This window comes from Rhinatrema bivittatum, chromosome 3 (genome assembly GCF_901001135.1).
Source record: "Rhinatrema bivittatum chromosome 3, aRhiBiv1.1, whole genome shotgun sequence".
Lineage (NCBI taxonomy): Eukaryota > Metazoa > Chordata > Amphibia > Gymnophiona > Rhinatrematidae > Rhinatrema > Rhinatrema bivittatum.
Window position 1 is genome coordinate 249,057,950 of NC_042617.1, and position 24,761 is coordinate 249,082,710.

At 49.0% G+C, this 24,761-nt stretch overlaps 1 protein-coding gene across 1 annotated transcript in view; it reads left to right on the plus strand.

Moving 5' to 3' along the window:
• Nucleotides 1-24,761, plus strand: part of HEATR5B (HEAT repeat containing 5B) — a 571,627-nt gene that overhangs the window by 438,085 nt on the left and 108,781 nt on the right.

Sequence of the window (24,761 nt, forward strand, 5' to 3'; positions counted from 1 at the left end):
TATTATTTAGGTTAATGTTATTGAATGTGATCATTAATGTTTTATATTGGATTCTAGATTGATTTAGTAGCCAGTGTAGTGCTTTCAAAGTAGGAGTAATGTGATCGTATTTCCTGGCTCCGGATAACAGTCTTGCGACTGTAATTTGCAGAAGTTGTAACTCATATTGAATGTAAAAAGCTGAAAGTGGATGACATTTATCCATGAATTACTGGTTTCTTTTTCTTTTTGGGGGTTGGAGATTGTATGAACAAAGTCCTCTATATAAATATCTGAAATTTTCCCAAATTGAGCCCTGATTCTCCAAAAATAGCAATCTGAATAGAATTTCACTGATGGCTCACATCTTACCCTAAAGTTTACAGTGTTGCTTCACATACATCCAGAATTCATACTTGAGTTGGTATCAGAATTCCTCCTTAGCCAGGAAGTTGTGCTTAACAACATTTTTCACTCACTCTTATGCCCAGAGGATACAAACTCCAGGTTTCTATATATGGCAGACTTAAGGCCCTAAAGTTCCTTCACATTTTATGAAGGATGGGGAGGGTTAACTCACGCAGAGGAAAAAGATGGGTAATTCGCACAATTGCAGCTTTTCAGGGGGTTTTTTTAGCGCTGAGTGCGCTTTTTCTTTCTTGGCACTGTCCGATGACATCCCCTCTTGTTTGGCTAATTACGGATTTGCTTGACCACGGAAAATGCTTAGTTCTGTATTGGGAGTCACAACTCAGGAAAAGAATCTTGTTCTCATTACAGACAATTGGTTGAAATCCTCAGTTTGGTGTGCAGCAGTGGTCAAAAAAACAAGTAAAATGTTGGAATAATTCCGGAAGGAATGGAAAATAAAACAGACATAATATCTCTGTATAGATTTATGGGGCAACAGCACCTTAAGTAATGTATGCATTTCTGGTCACCCTCATCTCATAAAAGATAAAGTGTAACTAGAAAGGGTTCAGAGAGGGGCAACAAAAATGATAAAGGGGATGGAACAGCTTCCTTATTAAGTAAAGCTAAACAGATTGGGACTCTTCAGCTTGTAAAACAATAATTGAGAAGGCCAGAGGAGATATGATAGTTTATGAATCATGAGTGGGATGCAGCTGGTAAATAGGGGATAGCTGTTTCATTTCTAAATGTATTTAAACCATAGTTCCTTTAAGCTGAGCATGTGGAGAAATCGCTCATATATTTCGGAGTGTCAGTCACAGGTTTTATATGGTCACTCACATGCTTATTTTCTTTGTGCTGTATACAGAAATGTAACACTAATACTGGCGCTCAAATATTGTTGGTTTAAAAAAAAATGTTGCTCACACGTAAAAACATTTGCACAAGCCTAGTCACTCTTTGAAGGGGAACATTGATTAAAACTAGGAGATATTTCATGAAACTAACAGCAGATTTAAAACAAATCTGAGTGGGGTTTTTTTTTTCACTCAATGTGCAGTCAAGCTGTGGAATTTGTTCCCAGAGGATGTGATCAAGGCATCTATTATAGTTGGGTTTAAAAGGGATTTGGACAGTTTTCTGGAGAAGAAGTTCATAAATCATTTTTAGCCAAGTAGATTTGGGAAAGCCACCGCTTACCTGTGAGTGAGCTATAAGAAATGGATCTGCTTTTCAGATCTGCCAGGTAATTGTGACTTGGATTGGTCACTATCAGAGACAGGATACTAGACTTAATGGACCTTTAATGTAGCTCAGCAAGGCATATCCTACACTCTGCCTTCTAGGTCTTATGGTTTCAAATATAGGAGGTTTACCATTTGGTGGCAAGGCCCTAGATCAGGGGGAACAATGTTTAAGATGAGCAGTTGCAAACAAACTGCATAACTAGTATTGTGTAAATTGTTTAAGATACATACACATCCCAAGCAAAGTGGGACCCAGCAGGAAGAGCATCAGGAGCCTAAAATGTAGCTGCCAGCTGCTCTGCCGCATCTGTTCTGGCATCATGAGCATGTTCATAACTCATGGATTGATACTTCCAGGATATTGATCACACAGTGCACAAGATCAACAGCCAGGAACTGCCAGCCCACATGGTTTGAAAATATTCGCTGTGTCGATGATGCAGAGCAGTCAACAGCTGTTGCACAAGCATCCACCGCTCATTTAGGAAACCTAAGGGAGGCAGATACCGGGAAAGGGTTAAAAGGATGCAGGGGAGCTAATGCTAGTTCCCTGTACTTATCAGGATCAGTCCAGACTGCTGTTATGCCTCCCCTCCAGCAGATGGAGTCAGAGAAAAGCTGAAAAGCACCTCCCATATAACCTGGGGTGCCACCTGCAATCCCTCAGTATTTTCTCTGACTCCAGCAGATTGAGAGGCATAACCTGCGGTCCTGATCTCAAAATTCCTGGGGCCTTGCCCCATCAGATTTGAATTTCTTACAAAAAAAAAATCCAGATATTTAGACCTTTTGACTGGATCATTTAAAAAAAAAAAAAAAAAAAAAAAAAAAAAGGTATTGGTTTTCTGATCCTTTTCATAAGTTTTTACAGCAGCCAGCCCAGGGCAGGCAAGGCAGGGCATTGCCCTACAGCCAATTCCCAGAGTGGTTTTAACAATAGCCCGGTGAGAAGAGGGGGAAGATTTACTGGTGGGCCGGTCACTCTCCCCCTCCCTCAGAGATGTTTTAATGCCTCTGCTACCCCCCCCCCCCCCCCGGGCCATCCCCCAAGGGCTGAGTAGTTAGTTAAAAAAAAAAAAAGTAAAACAAGGAGATTTAATACTGATTTAGTACTTTATTTATTAGTTGAATTCTTACCTCAGCCGCGCCTGCCTACAGTCTCCCGGGTCTCCAGAGGAGGTGGAGCTTCCACCCGGCTGCCAGTGATGCCGAGGCGGACAGCCTGTAATTCTTGTGGAGAGCCGGGGCTCCAGCTCTCCCGCGAAGGCCTCGGCTCCTGGTGTCTCCTCGGGGGCGAGGGGCCTTCGCAACGGTCAGGTCCGGCGCTGGGCGCGGCCATTTCGCAGCACGGACAAGGCTGAGGGGCGGAGGCCTGGCTCGCTCCCGATTAGCGCAGGAGCAGCGGCCATCTTGTCTGCCTCAGACGGAGACGCTGATTTCTCTGAAGAGGGAGAGGATCTCCCTCGTCCGCTGTCCCCGCCGGCTCTAAGCCCGCACAGACCGCGCGGTTTGTCTTCAGACATGGCTCCTCCTCCTTCCAATCCCCCAGGGGGGCCCTTAAAGCGGCAACACCCGTTTTCCTCGAAATTTATTTTATTGTTACATAAGGCGTATATGGAGGCGGAGACTGAGTGGGATTCCCACTGGGACCTAGCCCAGCTAAGATCCCGAGGGATTCCATGGGTCAGGGAAGAGCGGATTCCCGCATCCCTTCTTCTAACCCGGGGGATTGCCTGACCCGGTGACCCTGGGGGATCTAGGGTCTCAGGATACATTTACCCACGATATGGGCGATAAGGGGGACAATGCCACCCAGGTGGAGGGGGATGACCCCCAGGTACTCCGTCTGTTCCGACGGGAAGAGCTGGATCCCTTGATCTTGCACGTACTTCAGGAGCTGGAACTTCCTCTTTCACAGGAAATGTCAGATTTGTCTACAGGAGATTCAGCTTTAGTGGGCCTTCGCACCCCACTGCATACCTTTCCTTTTCATCCGAAGCTGTTCCAGATTGTATCCCGTGAGTGGGAGACCCTGGAGGCCTCTTTGAGGGTTACCGGAGCCATGGAGAAACTATATCCACTTCCTAATTATTCGCTTGACCTCCTTAAAGTTCGGAAGGTGGATTCGGCGGTCATGGCCATAGCCAAACATACTACTATTGTGGTGACTGGAGGCACAGCGCTCAAGGACCTTCAGGATAGGAAGTTGGAAGTGTTGCTCAAGCACATATTTGAAGTATCCGCCTTAGGGATACAGGCCGCAGTATGCAGTAGCATTATGTAGCGAGCTTTGCTACGTTGGGTTCAGCAAATGTTGACAGCCCAAGACCTTCCCCCGGGGGAGGCTGAACAGGCGGCCTGTATGGAATCGGCAGTTGCCTATACAGCAGATGCCCTATATGATCTTCTACGTACTTCGGCGCGTACTGTCTTCAGCGGTGTCTGCACAGCGTCTACTGTGGCTCCGTAATTGGTCCGCGGATGCCTCGTCTAAATCTCAACTCTTTCTAGTGTCTCCTTGTGGACCGCCCCAGAAGCAGCAAGTGGTCCTTCAGACCTTAGCTCGGTTGAAGGCTCTAGGCGCCATTGTGCCAGTTCCCCGATCAGAATGCCGGATCGGTCGTTACTCCATTTATTTCGTGGTACCCAAGAAGGATGGAACGTTTCGACCGATTTTGGACCTCAAACAGGTCAACAAGGTGCTGTGGGTACCTCGTTTTCGTATGGAAACATTGAGATCGGTCATTGCGGCGGTCCACAAAGGCGAGTTTTTGGCTTCTTTGGACTTGACGGAAGCTTACCTTCACATAGGGATCCAAGAACACCATCAGCGGTTTCTGAGATTCATGATCATGGATCAACACTATCTGTTTTGTGCCCTACCCTTCGGGCTGCACTCGGGCTGGCGACTGCACCCCGAGTGTTCACCATGGTGGTGGTGGCGGCGAGCTTACGATGGGAAGGGATTCTAGTCCATCCCTATCTGGACGACTGGCTCATTCGAGCAAAGTCGGAGGACCTCTGCAGGGCAGCAATTCGTTCGGTTGTGTGTCACCTGCGGTCCCTGGGCTGGGTTGTCAATTATGCAAAGAGCCAGTTAAATCCAACCCAGGTGTTAGAATTTTTAGGGGCTCGATTCAATACTGTTGTAGGCAAAGTCTCGCTACCACTCGAGCGCATGGACAGGTTGATGTCTCAGGTGCGACGTCTACTGTCTCTTCCATCCCCAGTGGTGTGGGACTATTTACAGGTTCTTGGATTTATGACATATACCCTGGAGCTAGTTCCTTGGGCTTTCGCACATCTGAGACCCTTGCAGAGGGTGCTGCTGTCTCGTTGGGATCTCAAGTCCGAAGAGTACCAAATCCCCTTGCCTCTACTCGAACCTGCCAGATCCAGTCTGAACTGGTGGCTCACTCTGGCTCACTTACTGCAGGGGGTGGACCTCGAGAGCCCTCAATGGGTGGTCGTAACAACCGATGCCAGTCTCTCCGGTTGGGGGGCAGTGTGTCAGTCGAGGTCAGCTCAGGGTCTTTGGACTCCGTTACAAGCAAAGCGGTCCATCAACAGGTTGGAGACCAGGGCAGTCCAGCTAGCTCTGCAGCACTTCTTACCAATGTTACGCTGCAAAGCGGTGCGGATTCTCTCTGACAATGCGACCACGGTGGCCTACATAAACAGACAAGGAAGCACCAAAAGTCGCCCCATGGCCGACAAGGCGGACAAGTTAATGTGCTGGGCAAAGCATCACCTGGGCCGGATTGCGGCGTCTCACATAGCCGGGGTTGAAAAGGTTCAGGTGGACTTCCTCAGCCGACAGCGATTGGATCCCGGAGAATGGGAACTGTCGGAGGAAGCGCTGCGACTGATCTCAAGACAATGGGGAACCCCCCCGCCTGGACTTGATGGCGATTCGTTTGAACGCAAAGGCAGCTCATTTCTTCAGTCGCAGAAGGGACCACGGGTCCGAAGGAGTGGATGCTCTAGTTCTCCCGTGGCCAGTGCACATTCTCCTTTATGTGTTTCCTCCATGGCCACTAATAGGAAAGGTATTGCGTCGCATAGAGTCTCACCAGGGGCCGGTGATTCCAGTGGCCGCGAAGACCGTGGTTCGCCGATCTGATCTAGCGGTGGATGGTCCAATACACTTCAATCACCTACCCAACCTCCTAAGGCAGGGTCCAGTAATTTTAGATCAGGCCGACCAATTCTGTCTAGCGGCCTGGCTTATGAGAGGAGGCAGTTAAGAAAGAAGGGTTACTCGGAGGCAATTATTTCTACTCTTCTTTGTGCCAGGAAGACTTCTATTACCTAAGTTCGGATATGGAAAGTCTTTGATTCTTGGTGTCATGGGTTACATAGAAACATAGAAATGACGGCAGAAGAAGACCAAACGGCCCATCCAGTCTGCCCAGCAAGCTTCACACATTTTTTCTCTCATACTTATCTGTTTCTTTTAGCTCTTGGTTCTATTTCCCTTCCTCCCCCACCATTAATGTAGAGAGCAGTGATGGAGCTGCATCCAAGTGAAATATCTAGCTTGATTAGTTAGGGGGTAGTAGGGGTAGTAACCGCCGCAATAAGCAAGCTACACCCATGCTTATTTGTTTTAACCCAGACTATGTTATACAGCCCTTATTGGTTGTTTTTCTTCTCCCCTGCCGTTGAAGCAGGGAGCTATGCTGGATATGCATCTAAAGTGAAGTATCAGGCACATTTGGTTTGGGGTAGTAACCGCCGTAACAAGCCAGCTACTCCCCGCTTTGTGAGTGTGAATCCTTTTTTCTTCTCCCCTGCCGTTGAAGCTATGCTGGGTATGCGTGAAGTATCAGTTTTTCTTCTCCCCTGCCGTTGGAGCAGAGAACTATGCTGGATGTGCATCGAAAGTGAAGTATCAGGCACATTTGGTTTGGGGTAGTAACCGCCGTAACAAGCCAGCTACTCCCGGCTTTGTGAGTGCAAATCCTTTTTTCCACATTTCCTCTTGCTGTTGAAGCTTAGAGTGATGTTGGAGTCACAGTAAACATGTGCATGTTTATTGAATAAGGGTATTGTGTCCAGGCAGTAGCCATCATTCTGGCGAGTCACCCACTCTTCATTGGCGGCCTCTTGACTTTATGGATCCACAGTGTTTATCCCACGCCCCTTTGAAGTCCTTCACAGTTCTGGTCTTCACCACTTCCTCTGGAAGGGCATTCCAGGCATCCACCACCCTCTCCGAAACCTTGTCCCCACGACGGGCCACTATTGTTCACATCCTGTCATTCTTACAAGACTGCTTATGGAAGGGTTTGGCTTACAGTTCGCTCAGAGATCAGGTTTCGGCCTTGGGCAGCCTTCGTGGTAAAGTTGATGGTGTTTCCATTGCTGCACAGCCAGATGTAATACAGTTTTTGAAGGGAGCCAAGCACTTGAAACCACCAGTACACACGGTGTGCCCGTCCTGGAGTTTGAACTTGGTTCTCCGTTGCCTTTGCAGATCACCTTTCGAGTCCTTGAAGAGAGCGACAATTAAGGACTTGACGCTAAAAGCGGTGTTTCTCATGGCTATCTGTTCGGCTAGGTGGGTTTCGGAGCTCTAAGCCTTGTCCTGTCGAGAGCCTTTTTTGCGTATTTCTGATTCGGGTATTTCTCTCTGCATAGTACCTCTTTTCTGCCTAAGGTAGTCTCGGCTTTTCATGTCAACCAGTCAGTCGAGTTGCCGGCATTCTCTGATGTGGATAAGGATCTGAGGAGATTGGATGTCCGTAGGGTTCTCACAGGACAAGCAGGATGGTTGTCCTCACAAATGGGTGACATTGAGGATGGAGCCCAACCACGGAAAACTTCTGTCAAAGTTTCAGGAACTTTGACTGGCCCCTACTGGGCATGCCCAGCACGGCACTAACCCTGCATCCAGCAGGGGTCTCCCTTCAGTCTTCTTTTTTCCGCGCAGCAGTAGCCACGCGGTTAAGGAGCTCTTACCACATTCCTGACAGGAATTTCTTCAACTAATTTCTTGAAGAAAAATTTGCCCCTCAGGGGTCTCCCATCTTCAAATTTTGCTCCGCGGTACTTCGGTAAGTTTTTGCCATTGTTTTTGTCGACTACCGTCAAGTTCGGCCCTCAAGGCCTGTTGGCAGTCGACCGTCCTGCGGCTAAATTTTTGGCCTATGGCCATGGCGTCGGGGTTCCGTCGGTGCCCGGACTGTACACGTACTATGTCCATCACAGACCCACATAGAGTCTGTGTTTTGTGTTTAGGGAGTGAGCATGATGTCCTGACTTGCACCAAATGTGCCTTAATGACACCAAAAGGTTGCAAAGCCAGAATGGAGAAAATGGGACTCCTTTTCCATGCCCACACTCCGACAGCATCGATTGCATCGACGTCATCGGAACCGGCACCGTCGAAGTTTCACCATCGTCGACAGCCTCCCGGTGACCGCCTGCCATCGATGTCTCCGCGGCCATCGACTCCCGTCCCTTCCCCCGAAGATCGCGGGGATCGGAGAGAAAAACATCGCCATCGACGTCACAAGTCTCGGACCGTTGAGGAATCGAAGTCATCGACCTCAGTACTGTCCGAGCCTCCTCCGAAGAAGTCTCGACCAGAAGTGGCACCGTCCACTCCTGTCTCGCAGACACCGAGGCAACCCTCACCCATTCGGGGTTTGCGAGCCGCGACTCCACCGGTGACGGTGGTCCCTCCGGCTCAGCCTCAGCCTCCCTCTCCCGTGGAGCCGGGTATTGTTACCCCAGGTCTCCGGGTAGAACTGGACTGGCTGGTCCAGGAGGCCATCGACAAGGCGATGCAACGGTTCCAAACTCCTCCGGCACCGAGAGTGGAACCGGTCACCGACCCGATTCCAGCAGCACTGGCACCGCTGCTTGCCCGGATGGAAGCGCTTATGACTGCCCTTCCTCCGGTGATACCCGGGTCTCCGACAGCTATCTCATCGAGTGGAGAAACACCGTACCGAATTCCCCCTTCGGGGGTAGTACCATCGGTACCATGTCGTCCCTCGCCACCGATACATTCCACGGGGGCGATACGCACATCAGCTCCATCGAGATTTTCGATGCCGGCACCCATACCTTCGATGCCGACACCGATTCCTTCGATGCTGGCACCGATGCCATCGAGGACATTCTCGATACCCCCGACAATTCCTTCGAGTTTCTCGGAGCCTCAGCCGGGGCCTTCAGGTATCCAACCCCCTCATGGTCCTACAGGTCAGCAACCTGATCCTTATGACACCTGGGGTGATGATACCTCCACAGACACCGATGATTTGCCTTCACCACCCTCTCCTGCGGGGAGTAGAAAGCGTTCTCCTCCTGAGGACCTCTCTTTCATAAATTTCGTGAAGGAAGTGTCGGAGTTGGTCCCTTTTCAGCTTCAATTGGAGCAAGATGACAGGCACCAGATGATGGAGTTGCTCCAATTCTTGGATGCCCCTAAAGTCATCACTTCTATTCCAATTCATCAGGTTTTTCTGGACCTTCTAAAACAGAATTGGGAATCTCCTGGATCTGTTGCTCCAGTAAACAAAAAAGCTGACTCTACCTATCTTGTACAGTCAGCACCTGGCTTTCAGAAACCTCAGCTAGACCACCACTCTGTTGTGGTAGAATCAGCTCAAAAGAAAGCTAAAAGAATAAAGCCACATTCTTCCATACCTCCTACTAAGGAAAATAAATTCCTAGATGATAGAGGTAGGAAAGTATACCAAGGAGCCATGCTAACTTCCAGAATAGCCTCTTATCAGCTATATATGACCCAATACAATAGGGTCATTCTTAAACAGATACAGGAGTACTCAGATACCTTACCAGAGCAGTTCCAACCACAACTTCAATCCCTACTAAATAAAGAGTTTGAAGCTGGGAAGCATGAGATAAAAACAGCTTACGACATCTTTGATGCTTCCACCAGACTTTCTGCTACGGCCATCTCGGCAAGACTATGGGCTTGGCTCAAGTCATCTGACCTTCGTCCGGAGGTTCAGGACAGGCTCTCTGACCTGCCCTGTCTAGGGGATAATTTGTTTGGTGAGCAAATTCAGCAAATTGTTGCTGAATTGAATGATCATCATGAGACACGTAAACAGCTCTCATCCATTCCTTCTGACTTACCTTCTAAACAGCCGTTCAAGAAGGACTCAAAAAAAGTCCTTCTTCCGTCCACGGAAGTATTATCCCCCACAAACCAAGTCTAGGTCTGCGAGGCCTTACCATAAATCTCAACCTCGCCAGTTCCGAAAACAAAAGCCCGCAGCAGCTCCTCAACCTGGCCCTGCATCGGGTTTTTGACTTTCAATTAGAGAGCAGTTGCCAAATCCCTCTTCCAACCATACCAGTAGGAGGTCGGTTAAGCCACTTTCTAGAAAAATGGCATCATATCACCACAGATCAATGGGTGATAGTGATAATTGCACACGGTTACCATCTCAACTTCCTGACTCTCCCTTCGGACTCCCCACCCATGCAGGCGTGGGGACTCACCGATCACTCTGTTCTTCTTGAGCAGGAAGTTTCCCTTCTCCTCCAGTCAAACGCTATAGAACCCGTTCCTCCCTCACAACAAGGACTAGGGTTCTACTCCAGGTACTTTCTGATCCCAAAAAAGTCAGGAGGACTTCGACCAATCCTGGACCTACGGGCCCTCAACAAGTACCTTCACAGAGAGAAGATCAAGATGGTAACCCTGGGCTCGCTTCTCCCTCTGCTGCAAAGAGGGGACTGGCTCTGCTCTCTAGACCTAAAAGACGCCTATACTCACATTGCGATAACTCAACCTCATCGCAAATACCTCCGTTTTTTTAGTAGGCCGAAATCACTATCAATACCAAGTGCTCCCTTTTGGCCTGGCATCCGCACCACGAGTTTTCACCAAATGTCTCGTGGTAGTTGCAGCATTTCTCAGGAAGGAAGGTGTCCATGTCTACCCCTATCTGGACGATTGATTAATCAGGGCCCCAACCCAGCAAATCGCTCGGTCCTCCCTGACCCTGACAATTCAAACACTACTTTCTCTAGGGTTTCTTGTCAATTACGAGAAATCCTACTTAATCCCATCTCAGACCTTATCCTTCATTGGGGCAGACTTGGACACCTTACAGGCAAAAGCCTTCCTTCCTCATCAACGAGTCCAAATCCTTGTGTCCCTAGCTTGCCAGTTGCAGTCTCAACGCACAGCAACAGCTCGACAATTCCTCATTCTCCTGGGACACATGGCCTCCTCAGTTTATGTGACTCCCATGGCCCGCCTGGCCATGAGAGTCATGCAATGGACTCTGAGATCACAATGGATCCAAGCTGTTCAGCCTCTGTCCTCCATTGTTCGCATCACTGATGCACTCTGTCTCTTGTCTGGTGGAAAACTCAATCCAACCTCCTACAGGGCTTGCCTTTTCACCCACCAGATCCTCAAATAATTCTCACAACCGACGCTTCCAACGTCTGTTGGGGAGCCCATGTAAACAATTTACAAACCCAAGGATTCTGGTCTCCAGAGGAAGCCAAACACCAGATCAACTTCCTGGAACTTCGAGCAATACGACATGCTCTCAGGACTTTTCAAGATTGCCTATCGAACCACGTAATCTTGATTCAGACGGACAACCAGTTGGCCATGTGGTACATAAACAAGCAGGGGGGCACAGGTTCCTTTCTTTTGTGCCAGGAAGCTGCGCAGATTTGGGCAGAAGCACTCTCCCGCTCCATGTACCTCAGAGCCACCTACTTGCCGGGAGTGAACAATGTCTAGGCAGACAAACTGAGCCGTGTCTTCCACCCACACGAGTGGTCCCTCAATCCCTTGGTAGCAACCACTCTGTTCCAACAATGGGGTTATCCCCACATAGACCTCTTTGCGTCCCCTCAGAACCACAAAGTGGACAATTACTGCTCTCTCATTCGGAGCCAACACTCTCGGCCCAGGGATGCATTCTCCCTCATGTGGACAACCGGTCTGCTTTATGCATTCCCTCCACTTCCTCTTCTGTCGAAGACTCTCGTGAAGCTACGTCAGGACAGGGGAACCATGATCCTGATAGCACCACACTGGCCACGCCAAGTGTGGTTTCCCATACTCCAGGATATCTCCATCCGCAGACACATTCCTCTGGGGACAGGACCCGCATCTGGTCACTCAAAACGACGGATGCCTCCTCCATCCCAACCTCCAAGCCTTGTCCCTCATGGCATGGATGTTGAAAGGTTAGTCCTTCAACCATTTAACCTTTCGGATTCAGTTTCTCGTGTCCTGATCGCTTCACGAAAGCCTTCCACAAGAAAATCTTATTCATACAAATGGAAAAGGTATACATCATGGTGCTCTTCTCAGTCCCTTGATCCCCTTTCCTGTCCAATTTCCAAATTCTTGGACTATCTCTGGCATTTATCAGAATCAGGTCTAAAGACCTTTTCCATTAGAATGCATGTCAGTGTGGTAGCCGCCTTCCATAAAGGTATCGGGGGTGTCCCTATTTCAGTAGAACCCCTTTGTAACACGCTTTCTTAAAGGCTTGCTCCATTTGAAGCCACCTTTACGTCCTCCGGCCCCATCTTGGGACCTTAATTTGGTTCTTGGTCGCCTTATGAAAACCACCTTTCGAACCTCTTCACTCCTGTGACCTAAAATATCTCACATGGAAAGTGTTATTCCTTTTGGCTATCACTTCGGCTCGCAGGGTTAGTGAACTACAGGCCTTAGTTACCTATCCGCCTTACATTAAACTCCTGCAGGGACCGGGCGGTACTTCCGCACTCACCCTAAATTCTTACCTAAGGTAGTTTCGGAGTTTCATATTAATCAATCCATCATACTACCTATCTTCTTTCCCAGGCCCCACTCCAACTCCGGGGAACAGACTCTGCATACCCTGGACTGTAAACGGGCTCTAGCATTCTATCTAGACCGTACAGTAGCCCACAGGAAGAGCACTCAATTATTCGTCTCTTTCCATCCTAACAAGTTAGGGCAACCTGTGGGTAAGCAGGCTCTTTCCTCCTGGTTGGCGGACTGCATCTCCCTTTTGCTATCAGCAAGCTGGCATTCCTTTCCAAGACCGTGTTAAAGCACACTCTGTGAGGGCCATGGCGACTTCAGTAGCACACCTTCAATCGGTGCCGCTTCCTGACATCTGCAAGGCTGCCACCTGGAGTTCCCTCCATACATTTGCAGCCCATTATTGCCTGGATAAAGCCGGAAGACAAGATTCCATCTTTGGCCAGTCTGTCTTGCGTAACCTTTTCCCGGTAGGGTGCGGATGCCCTCTACCAAATTACACCCCAGTTGTTGTGCCTGTTGCACGCCGTCGGGTACATTTGGTGCACGATAGGACATCCTCAGCTCGGTACTCACCCATTTGTGAGGACAACCATCCTGCTTGTCCTGTGAGAAAGCAAATGTTGCTTACCTGATGTAACAGGTGTTCTCACAGGACAGCAGGATGTTAGTCCTCACGAAACCCGCCCACCACCCCGCGGTGTTGGGTTCGTTTTTTTATTATGTTATTTTTCGGCACTGCCTGTAGCTTTAAAACAAGACTGAAGGGAGACCCCTGCTGGCTGCAGGGTTAGTGCCGTGCTGGGCATGCCCAGTAGGGGCCAGTCAAAGTTCCTGAAACTTTGACAGAAGTTTTCCGTGGTTGGGCTCCATCCTCTATGTCACCCATTTGTGAGGACTAACATCCTGCTGTCCTGTGAGAACACCTGTTACATCAGGTAAGCAACATTTGCTTTCTCTTGCGGTACTTGGAGATTACTAATCCATTCCGATTGTCTGATCATCTCTTCGTCTTGTGGAGTGGTCCTAGAAAAGGGACTAAGGCTTCTAAAGCTACTATCGGCCCGCTGCTGAAGGATGCTATTGCTTCGGCTTACATATGTCAAGGGCCGCCCAGTACCGAATGGTCTTAAGGCGGCATTCTCTTAGGTCACAAGCAGCGTCATGGGCAGAAAGCCAATGTGTCTCGCCACAAGAGGTTTGTCGGACGGCCACTTGGAAATCCTTGCACACGTTTGCAAAACATTACCGTTTGGGATGTACGGGATCCGAAGGTGGATTCCTTTGGCAGCAGTGTGCTTCACGCGGGACTCTCCAGGTCCCACCCCTTATAGGACAGCTTGGTTACAATCCAGCAGTCTGGACTGATCCTGGTACGTACAGGGAAAGGAAAATTAGTTTCTTACCTGTTTAATTTTCGTTCCTGTAGTACCAAGGATCAGTCCAGACGCCCGCCCGTTCACAGGAGAGTCCATTCAGCTGTTCATATTCTCTTGACAGGTTATTTTTATTTATTTTATTTCAGATTTTTATATACCGGCATTCGAGACAGCAGTCACAATCATGCTGGTTCACATAAAACAGGGGTGCATAGTAAAACATAACAATAACAATGGTGCTGAAAAGGCAGTTACATATGACAGGGTGATAAGAACTTGGCTGAGAAGGAAGAGAACGGACAGGTTATTAATTCACACAGGTAAATGATAGAAGATATGGTTAACCATGGTGTAGGTGGAGATTAGGGGTGGCTTGGAGGTGGTAGATCAATTGGTGTCCGGGTTATGACGCAAGTCAGTTTATTTTTGCAGCACCCACTATAGGCCTAATTGTTCTTCTTGCACGTTCATGGCACGTTCTTACCTGTTTAACAGATTTAGTTTTAACTTGATCTAGTCATTGGTTGATAAAGCGTGTTTATGCATGATACACTAGAAAATTGTAAGCAACAGCTATTCATTCTGGTTTGATATCGATAATACTGAGGGATCGCAGGTGGCACCCCGGGTTATGTGGGAGGTGCTTTTCAGCTTTTCTCTGACTCCATCTGCTGGAGGGGAAGCATAAACCAGCAGTCCTGGACTGATCCTTGGTACTACAGGAATGAAATTACAGGTAAGAACTAATTTTCCTGAAAGGAGGTAGGATGTTGGGTTACTAGAGCGCTTTTTTTACCGTTTGTTTATATATTTTTCATGTTTGATTTCACTGTTTATTAAACATTTATAGGATTAAGGCATAATTTTCAAAATGTTTCAGTGCATAAATTGAAAAATTACACATGTAATATAATGTATGTGCAAGTAGTATTTTGCAGACGCCTGAAGTGCATGTATTAGTGGTTGCATGTAAATGAAAAAGCATCATTCTGGGTCAGGGTTCAGTAGTTTTATGAACAAGTTATTATTTTGTAAGCAATATACATGCATACATTGCCAAAACTTGTGCACACTTTTACACCTAATTGAGTCACAGACATGAAAACGCAATTTCCTGTACGCACCCAGATCAGTCCAGACTGTGGGTTGAGCCTTCTGTCCAGCAGATGGAGACAGCCCCTCAGTATTTGTCTGTCTCCAGGAGATGGATCAGCTCAACCTGCGGTTCCCTGATCTTGGCTATTTAGCCCTTTTCCCTGTTGGGTATCTGTCTCTCTTAAGGATCAAGCAAGTACTACTTTATTTTGAATTTAAGAACAACAAACAAAAAAAAGAGACTTGGGCTCTGTCTGTTTTTTTTCTATCAGGAGACAGTCCTGTCTCCTGGCTCTTGCGGGGCTTAGGGGGCTTGGCCCCTTGTGTTTGGCATAGCCTAAGCCCTGTTTTCTCGGTGATCCTATTGTGGGGTGAAACTGGTGGTCCAGTCACTCCCCCTTACCTGGCTGCATTTTGCTCAGGGACGTTTCTTCCCTAGCACTGTCCTTAGGGGAGGTGCTTTCCCCTGTCTCTCAGTTACTGAAGTAAAAAAAAAAAAAATCTACAAGCCAGTCTGTTTTTCATTTCTTCTACCGGCAGCCAAGTATTGTGTACAGAGGAGCTTGCAGGGTTCGTTCCTCTGCCTCCGCTCCTCCCGGCAGCAAAATTGTTAAAATCAGCTGTTTTTTTCTGCAGATTGCAGCCCCTCTTCACAGAGTATGCCGCGATCCCACTGCTGCATTGCTTGTGGTGAGCCCTCGACACGTGGGGCTCTGTTCTTTGTTTGCCGGGTGAGGAAGGTCCCTCCTCAGCAGCGCTAACAAAACAAAACCCGGGGTAGCGCTTCTAACCGCATGGCAAGGCTATTCCCGGGTCGGCAAAACCGCGGGAATGGCGGCCATTTTGGGGGTTTCAGCAGCTCACGATTCGGGACTGCTCGGCGTTGAGTCAATTCTTTTGGAGTCTCCTCCCGATTTGAGCCCCGTGCGGCCCCAGGACATGGTCCCTCCTCCCCACTCCAGCAAAGCTAGGCCACGATTTTCATCGGAATTTGTGCTTCTCATGCCAAATCCTACCTGGCCAGCTTGGCAGGAGGAGGAGGACCCTTCACCAAGGTCCCCTGCCGGCCAAACTCCCGCTGTTAGCCCCTCCGCTCGCTCCTATGGCTCAGGAGGCGCAGGGGTCTGGTGTGGGTGCTGCCCGGGTGTCCCTGATCCTCTGACTCCCCTAGTCACTCCGGATGCGGATCCAGGTATGGATTTGGTGGGGATGCTCCCCCCTCTGGAAGGGGATGATCCCCGGGTTCTCCGTATGTTTCAGAGGGAGGAATTGGAACCACTCATTCCCTTTGTACTTCAGGAGTTAGGGATTGAGGGGCCCCCGGCGGATACTCTAATGGCCGCACTGGCCAGCGCACATGGACCCGGTCCTGGCGGGACTTAGGGCTGCAGCTTATACTTTTCCCTTCCATCCTATGCACAAGTTGCTGCTCCTCCGGGAATAGGAAGCTCCCGAAAGCAGGGCTCCACGTCGGGAGAGCTATAGACAAGCTTTATCCCCTCCCGGAAGACTGCCCTGGAAATGCTGAAAATTCCCCCAGTGGGATTCTTCCATCTCCGCTGTTACCAAGCACACCACTATACCAGTGGTGGGAGTTACGGCCTTGAAGGATGTACAGGATCGTAAGCTCGAATTCCATCTTAAGCATATCTTCGAGGTTCTGGCCTTGGGAGTTCGGGCGACTATCTACAGCAGTCTCATGCAGCGGGCAAGCCTTAGGTGGGTTCAACAATTGCTCGGCACCCAGGACCTCCCGTCTGCAGAGGCGGAACAGACTGAACGGTTGGAAGGCGCCATTGCATATGGGGCAGATGCTCTGTACGACCTCCTCCGCGTCCAGGCAAAAGCGATGGTCTCAGTATCCGCCAGAAGGCTCCTCTGGTTGTGCAATTGGTCAGCGGACCCATCATCTAAGGCAGTGGTTCTCAACCTTTCTAATGCCGTGACCCCGCAATACAGTTCCTCATGTTGCGGTGACCCCTCGCCCGCCCTCGCCCGTGAGGGTGGGGTGAGGGCGGGGCTTTGGTCATATGGGGGTGTGGGGTTATGGATGGGGTTGGATTTTAGTGCACACTTATCATTTAATTATGACAATTTATAATGTGAATGTAACTCAACTCACCATAGGTTCTCACATGCATGGCACACTGACCCATGATCGTCACGGGGCTAGATGTAAAAGTACAGTTTGTATCCACAGGAACCCCCCTGACCCACAATAATGGATGTAAAGCAGAATTATGACATTCCCCATACAACTCACCCTACAAAAAAGATATTCTGGTTCTAGTGACATCTCAGTAACAGCAACTCAAACTCCTTCTATTTCCAGGCTCAATAGCCCTACTTATGAAAAGACAGCAGTTTACCACCAATGCATGTCCTCTGAGAAAACACAACAAATAAGACCGATACAAACGCTTACATGCTAGCAAAATATCTCATCTCGGTAACAGACACAGAAACCGACCTAACATACTCCCAGGATCTGTAGTAATGCACATAAACTAATCCGCACACAGTTACACCTGTATTATGGAATACACTCAAACAGGAGCAACCCTATCTATGAAAAGGCAACACTACAAATATTAAATCAGGTCCTAAAAACCAATACACCTCTTATTAGGAAAACAGAACTAGCAAGCAGCTATAGATCCCCACACAGAAATAATTGTAAAACTATACTATACTAATAAGCAGAATAAATGTTTCAAAACAGCTATGAAACATCCAACAATTAAAAACGCATAAAAACTATTAACATTCTCCAAACACCAATAAATATTTCAAAAAAGCAGACATCACACAATTAAAATGGCAGTCAAGAAAAATAAACTTAAAAAGCCACCTTTACTTACCCCCTCCAGCAGCTCTCCTACTCCCCTTCCCTGCAGGCCGTGGCACTCACCAAGAAGCAGCAGTAGAAGCTAAGCTCTATACTTATGGTCCTCTTCCTTAGTGCCCATGACTCACACACACACACACCATACCAGTCATGCCCCCATGACCAAGTTTCTGTCTCTCACACACCAATCATCTCCCATACAGTCTTTGGCACACACACACCAGTCACCTTCCTGAACAGTTTCTCTCATGCCATACACACACACACACACACACACACACACACACACACACACAGGCTTCCCATTCCCGTGTTCTACTTACATATATGGGCTTCTCACTCTCATAATCACTTTCGCACACACACACACACACCAGTCACCTTCCTGAACAGTTTCTCTCACGCCATACACACACACACACAGGCTTCCCACTCCCGTGTTCTACTTACATATATGGGCTTCTCACTCTCATAATCACTTTCTCTGTCTCTCTCTCTCTCTCACACACACACACTCACTCACTCACCAGTCTCTCACTCCATGCTTGTTTCTCTCCACATGCACAGGCTTCTCATTCCCATAATCACTTTCTCTCTGTTACACACACCACCAGTCTCTCTCATTTCCATGCTCACTCTCCACGTGCACAGGCTTCTCATTCCCTGAATCACATTCTCTCACATTCACACACACACACACACCAGTCTTTTTCTCTCACACACACCATCACCTTACCAAGCAGTCTCTCTCTCTCATGCATGCACACTCACCCTGGTTTCTCACTCCCATGCTTTCTTTCACCCCCACACACCAGGCTTCTTACGCCCATGCTTTCTCACATACCCAGACTTCTCCCTTCCATGCTTTTCTCTCTCTCACACACACACATCAGTCACCTCCCTGACTAATGTCTCACACTCTCACACACACATCAGTCATCTCCCTGAGCAATCACTTTCATTGTCTCTCACATACACACACACACATCAGCTCTCTGACCAGTCAATCACACACAGGCTGGCTGGCTGCTTCTCTCTCTTTCTCTCACTCACTTCCTCTTCTCCCCCGAGCACAAATGGGAGCTGCAGCAGCCTCGCTGGCCAAGAAAGAAGAATCCCATCGGCCGCGGGAGGCTCGTGCTGCTCTCTCCTTTCTCCATTACCGGCTGCTTCAACTGCTCGGGGGCCGATGCTGCAGCCGCCGCTTGCTACTTTTTCGCGCGGCGCGGCTCTCTTTCCTTCCCGCGCACCACGATTCACTTCCTGTTCCGGGTCACGGGAGGGGCAGGGCGCAGGAAGAAGAAAAGGCCCAGCCGCGGGTGCAGAGCTTCTTCCTTCGCCGCTGCCGTTCCCGCTGGGCTTGAACGTGCTGACAGGCCCGGCGGCAACGGCAGCGGGAGAGACCCGGGAGCGCGCGACCCTGCGTTTTGGGCGTTCGACCCCAGCCGGGGTCGCGACCCATAGGTTGAGAACCGCTGATCTAAGGCATGGTTGGGTACGCTGCCTTTTAAGGGTAAGTTGCTCTTCGGAGAGGACCTTTATTATTTATTTAGTGGTTTTTTTATACCGGCATTCATCATGCCGGTTTACATTTTACAGGGGGTAAAAAAATAATACAATAGAATGTTAACAGGTGTGGAGCTTAAAATCTTGCAGTTACAATAAAACAGGGAAGTACCAACTGGGAAGCAGGAATAAGAAAGAGATAGGAGATTAACAGAGAGAAATTATTTACAATGTTATAAAATTTACAATGTAATAGAAAATTGATTATAGTATAATGGTACAGTCAGAGGGTAGATTGGCGGTAAGTAAGATTCAGCTGTGGTCTGGGAAGGCTTTCTTTAATAACCATGTTTTGAGCCTTTTCCTGAAAGTTAGTAGGCATGGTTCTTGTCGCAGGTCGATGGGACGGAGTTCCATAAAGGTGGTCCGGCTGTGGAGAAGGCTCGGTCTCTGAGGGATTTATGTTGATAAGTTTTGGAGTGTGGTACATGAAGTGATTCTTTATATGACTCTCTGGGTCTGGAGGAGGTGTGTTTTCTGAATGGGATTTGTAGGTTCAGCGGAGCAAGGTGATGGATGGCTTTGTAAATGGTAGTAATGGATTTGTAATTGATTCTGTAGTGAATTGGCAACCAATGTAAGTCTTTGAGGATTGGAGAAATGTGGTCTCTTCTCCTTGAGTTGGTCAGAATTCTAGCTGCTGTGTTCTGCACCATCTGCAGAGGTTTGGTGTGAGATGCGGGAAGACCTAATAAGATAGTTACAGTAATCTAATTTAGAGAAGATTATTGCTTGCAGAACTGTTCTGTAGTCATGAAAGTGGAAAAGTGGTTTTATTCTTTTTAGTACATGTAATTTGTGGAAGCAATCCTTAGTTGTTTGGTTGATGAAGGATTTTAGGTTTAGACGATTATCAATGATAGCTCCTAAATCCCTTAAATGAGAAATTTGCAGGTGGGCTGGTGGATTTGTGGTGATGTTAGTGTTTTCCGGGGCTATGAGAAGGAGTTCGCTTTTTGTAGAATTTAGTATTAAGTTTAGACTGGTGAGGAGGCAGTTTATTTCTAGCAGGCAGTTTTCCCAAAATTCTAGGGTTTTTGCGATGGATTCTTTAATGGGGATAACGATCTGAACATCGTCTGCGTATAAGAAGTGTTTCAGGTTCAGTTTGGTTAGCAGTTGGCAGAGAGGGAGAAGGTAGTTGTGGGTGAGAGTGAAGATCCCTGAGGAACCCTAGTGAGGAAGGATAGGAGAAGAGATTCTTTGTTGTGTATTTTGACCTTGTAGCCTCTGTTCCCAAGGAATGTTTTGAACCAGGCCAGTGCTGAACCTGTGATGCCGATGTTGGCCAGCTGATTTAGGAGGGTGGAGTGATTTACAGTATTGAATGCTGACGAGAGGTCCAGGAGGATTAATAAGAAGGCATAACCTTAGTCTAGGCCAGAGAGGAGATGAGATGAGTAGTGATTCGGTACCTTAATGCTTTACGGGAATCCAAATTGATTAGGGAACAGAATTTGGTGGTCTTCAATGTAGTCAGATAATTGAGTGTTAACTAATTTTTCCATGACTTTGGCTATGAATGGGAGGTTGGAGATAGGCCAGAAACTGTTGAGATCTTTAGGATTCAGGTTCAGTGTCTTTATAAGAGGTTTAATGGAGGCCATTTTAAGGTCGTCTGGGTATGTTCCCTGGGATAGGGAACAATTTATAATGTCAGCAAGAGCTTTAGAGATCGAATCAGGGATTAGCAGAAGCAGTTTGGATGGGATTTGGTCAAATGGATGTGAGTATGGTTTCATTTTCTTAAGAACTGTTTGGATCTCTGAAGTAGTGATTGGTTCGAAGAATTGGAGAGAAATGTCAGTGTTGGGGTGGCGATATGTGTTGGCGGGTGAGAAGGTATTGGGCGTCAGTTGTGTAAGCAGGTTGGTGACTTTTTTGCTGAAGAAGAGGGCCAACTCATCTGCTTTTAGTTGAGCTTGGTCTGGGTGGAATGTCGGGTGCATTGATTTGTGTTTAAAGTAGAAACATAGGCAAAAGGGCTTTGGAGTCAAAGATGAGGTCGTGGATCTTCTGAGCGTAGAAACCTTGAGCAGCTTTATTAATTCCTTGGGGGAAAACAAGGTTTATAAGCTGCCTGAGGACCGACTGAAACAATCTCGGGCGTTTGTGCCCTCCCATTCCCCGGTTCCGGGGCCAACGTAGATATACTCCTCGAGGGCGAGGTGCCTACTCTAGAGGTTATTCTTCCCAGTCTCAATCTTGGTCTCAGCCCTTTCGAGGTCACAGGCCCTTTCGTGAGGGGCCCTCCCAGCCTACACCCCAAAGCCCGCTTCCCAATGAAATTCGGGACGACCCATTCCTCTGTTCCCAATCTACGTGGTCATCTCTCCCTGTTTTTCGAGGAATGGGTCAAAATCACGTTGGACCAGTGGTTCTCGAGGTTATCCGAGACGGGTACGCTTTAGAATTTTCTCGATCTACCAGATCTATAATGTAGTCTCTCCTTGCGGTTGTCTGAAGCGGGGTGGCGGTGGAGCAAACACTTACCAGGCTCCTGAGGCTGGGCGCCATTGTCCCAGTTCCGGAGGAGGAACTTGGCACCGGCCAGTATTCCATCTACTTCATAGTGCCAATGAAAGAGGGTGCTTTTCCTTCCGATCTTGGACCCTCAAAAGGGTCATCCGGGGCCCTCAAGGTGCCTGAGAGAGCGGTCATAGCGGCGGTTTATTCCGGCGAACACCTTGCCTCTCTCGATCTGACAGAATCTTACTTACACATCCCAATTCGCCACGAGCACCAGAAGTATCTTTACTTCCACATCCTGAACCAGCATTTTCAGTTCCGGGTGTTGCCCTTCAGTCCAGCCACCGTGCCGCGCACCTTCACCAAGGTCATGGTGATGGTGGCGGCTGCTCTCCGCCGGGAAGGAGTCCTTGTCCATCCTTATCTGGTCGACTGGTTTGTGTGGGCCAAGTCGGAGGTTCTCTGCCGGCAGGCTGTCGACCGGGTTCTAGCTCTCCTCACTTCTCTCGGGTGGATAGTCAACTTCCCAAAAAGCAATCTTCAGCCTTCCCAGGTGTTGGAATTTCTGGGGGCATGCTTCAATACTCGGGTCAGCAAGGTGTCCCTACCACGCGCTCGGGCTCTCAAACTTATCGACCAGGTGCGCAATCTTATCTCACTTCCGCTACTGATGGCGTGGGACTACCTCCAGGTCCTGGGAACTATGGCCTCCACCATCGACCTAGTCCCCTGGGCTTTTGTGCATATGCGACCGTTACAGAGAGCTTTGCTATCCCGCTGGTAGCCGGTGTCTGAACAGTTTCACACGGTTCTCCCGCTTTTGGCCTCTACCATCGCCGACATGCAGTGGTGGCTTTCGCTTCCACATCTTCTGTGGGGAATGCCTCTTCAGACCCCACAGTGGATTGTAGTCACTACAGATGCCAGTCTCTCCAGCTGGGGAGAAGTCTGCCAGTCTCAGACCACACAGGGAGACTGGTCCCCAGTTCAATCCTGCTGGCACATCAATTGGCTGGAGGCCCCGGCAGTTAGACTGACTCTCCGTGTTTCTGTCCCTGATCCGCGGTGAGGGTCCTCTCCAACAACTCCACCACGGTCGCTTATATCAACCAGCAGGGGGGCACTCGAGTCACCTAGTGGCCCTGGAAGCCAGCCGGCTCCTTGCCTGGGCGGAGCGTCACCTGGATTGCCTGCGGCCTCTCACATAGCGGGCAAGGAGAATGTGCAGGCCGATTTCCTTAGTCGCCAGCATCTCGATCCAGGTGAGTGGGAGCACTTGGATGAAGCCATGGATTTGATCATCAGCAGGTGGGGTCCCTCTCACCTGGACCTCATGGCGACCTTGCGCAATGCCAAGGCCAACAGATTTCTTCAGCCACTGGAGGGAGCACTGTTCGGAGGGAGTGGATACTCTAGCTCTCCCCTGGCCCGCAGACCTCCTCCTCTACATGATTCCTCCGTGGCCTCTGGTGGGAAATGTTGTCCAAAGAAATAGAACTCCACAAGGGGCCAGTTATTATCTGGTAGCACCCGATGGCCTTGCAGACCGTGGTTCACGGATCTCGTCAACCTGGTGACGGAACGGGCCTCTTCGTCTCGGCCATCTTCCTCGTCTGCTTCGGCAGGGGTCCGTATTTTTCGACAGGCAGATTCGCTTTTGTCTAGCGGCCTGGCTTTTGAACGGAGACGCCTGAGGTGTAAAGGCTATAAGGTGGAAGTTATCTCCACCCTCCTGCGGGCTCGTAAGCCGCCCTCTTCTTTGGCTTATGTACGCGTTTGGAAGTTTTGAGACCGTTTGTGCAGAATCGGGTGTTCGGCATGCTCCGCACCGATTTCGTTGGTTCTTTCTTTTCTCCAGAAGGGTCTCCTCCAAGGGGTCTCTCCTCAGTTCGTTGCTCATACAAGTGTCCGTCCTCGGCTCTCTCCTCGGTAAAGTAGAAGGTCACACTTTGGCTTCTCACCCGGACGTTGTTCAGTTCTTGAAGGGCACCAAGCATTTGTGGCCGCCCTTCCACTCCACTTGTCCGTCCTGGAGTCTTAATCTCGTCCTTCAGGCTTTCTGTGTGGCTCCGTTCGAGCCCCTCTGATTGGCTATACGGTAAAGGATCTATGCTTAAGGTGGTTTTTCTCGTTTATATCTGTTCCGCTCGTCGGGTTTCAGAGATTCAAGAGTTGTCCTGTCGGAGCCTTTTCTTTCTGCATTTTTCTGATTCGGGAGTCTCTCTCAAAACGGTTCCTTCCTTCTTACCAAAGGTCGTTTCCGCCTTTCATGTCAACCAGTCTATGGAGCTTCCTGCATTCTCTCCGGAGGATGTTGCAGGTTCCGTTGGGGGTGATCTTCGCCGGCTTGATGTGAAACGCGTGTTATTATGGTACCTCCAGGTCACCAATGAGTTTTGGGTCTCCTATCATCTTTTTGTCCTCTGGAGTGGTCCAAATCGGGGCAAACCGGCTTCTAAGACTACTATGCTCGGTGGTTGAAGGAGGCAATTTCCTCGGCCATCGGTTCCTGAGGGCTTAAAGGCTCATTAGTTGCATTCTCAAGCTACTGTTGCAACCGTCCCCTTCCTGACGGCTTCACTCTTGCCTACCTTTCTTTCTTTGCACCTCCTCTCGCTATGGATGGACACCTGGCTGCTGTAGCGTCTGCCGCCATCCTCTCCGGCGTCCCCGGACCGCTTGGGCGCTGCCTCCCCCGCCATGCTCCGCTGGTACCTTAAGGCGTACCTCGTGGCCCTCACTCTATTTCCTACTGGCGCGAACCTCAGGGGTGTCCCCCTGTGATGTCGCCATGCTGCCCAGATATTTAAAGCCTACAATGTTTGCTAGCCTTTTGAGTTAGCAAGGGATATCTTATGGACTGGATTCGCTCTCTGCAACCCAGCTACTCTGCCTCTCTAATTTCCATTGGACTCGTAACGCTAACGGGGTATCTTGCTCCTCGGGGGGCCCTCACTTGCTTTTCAGGTCGCTATCAGGAAATCGGTACT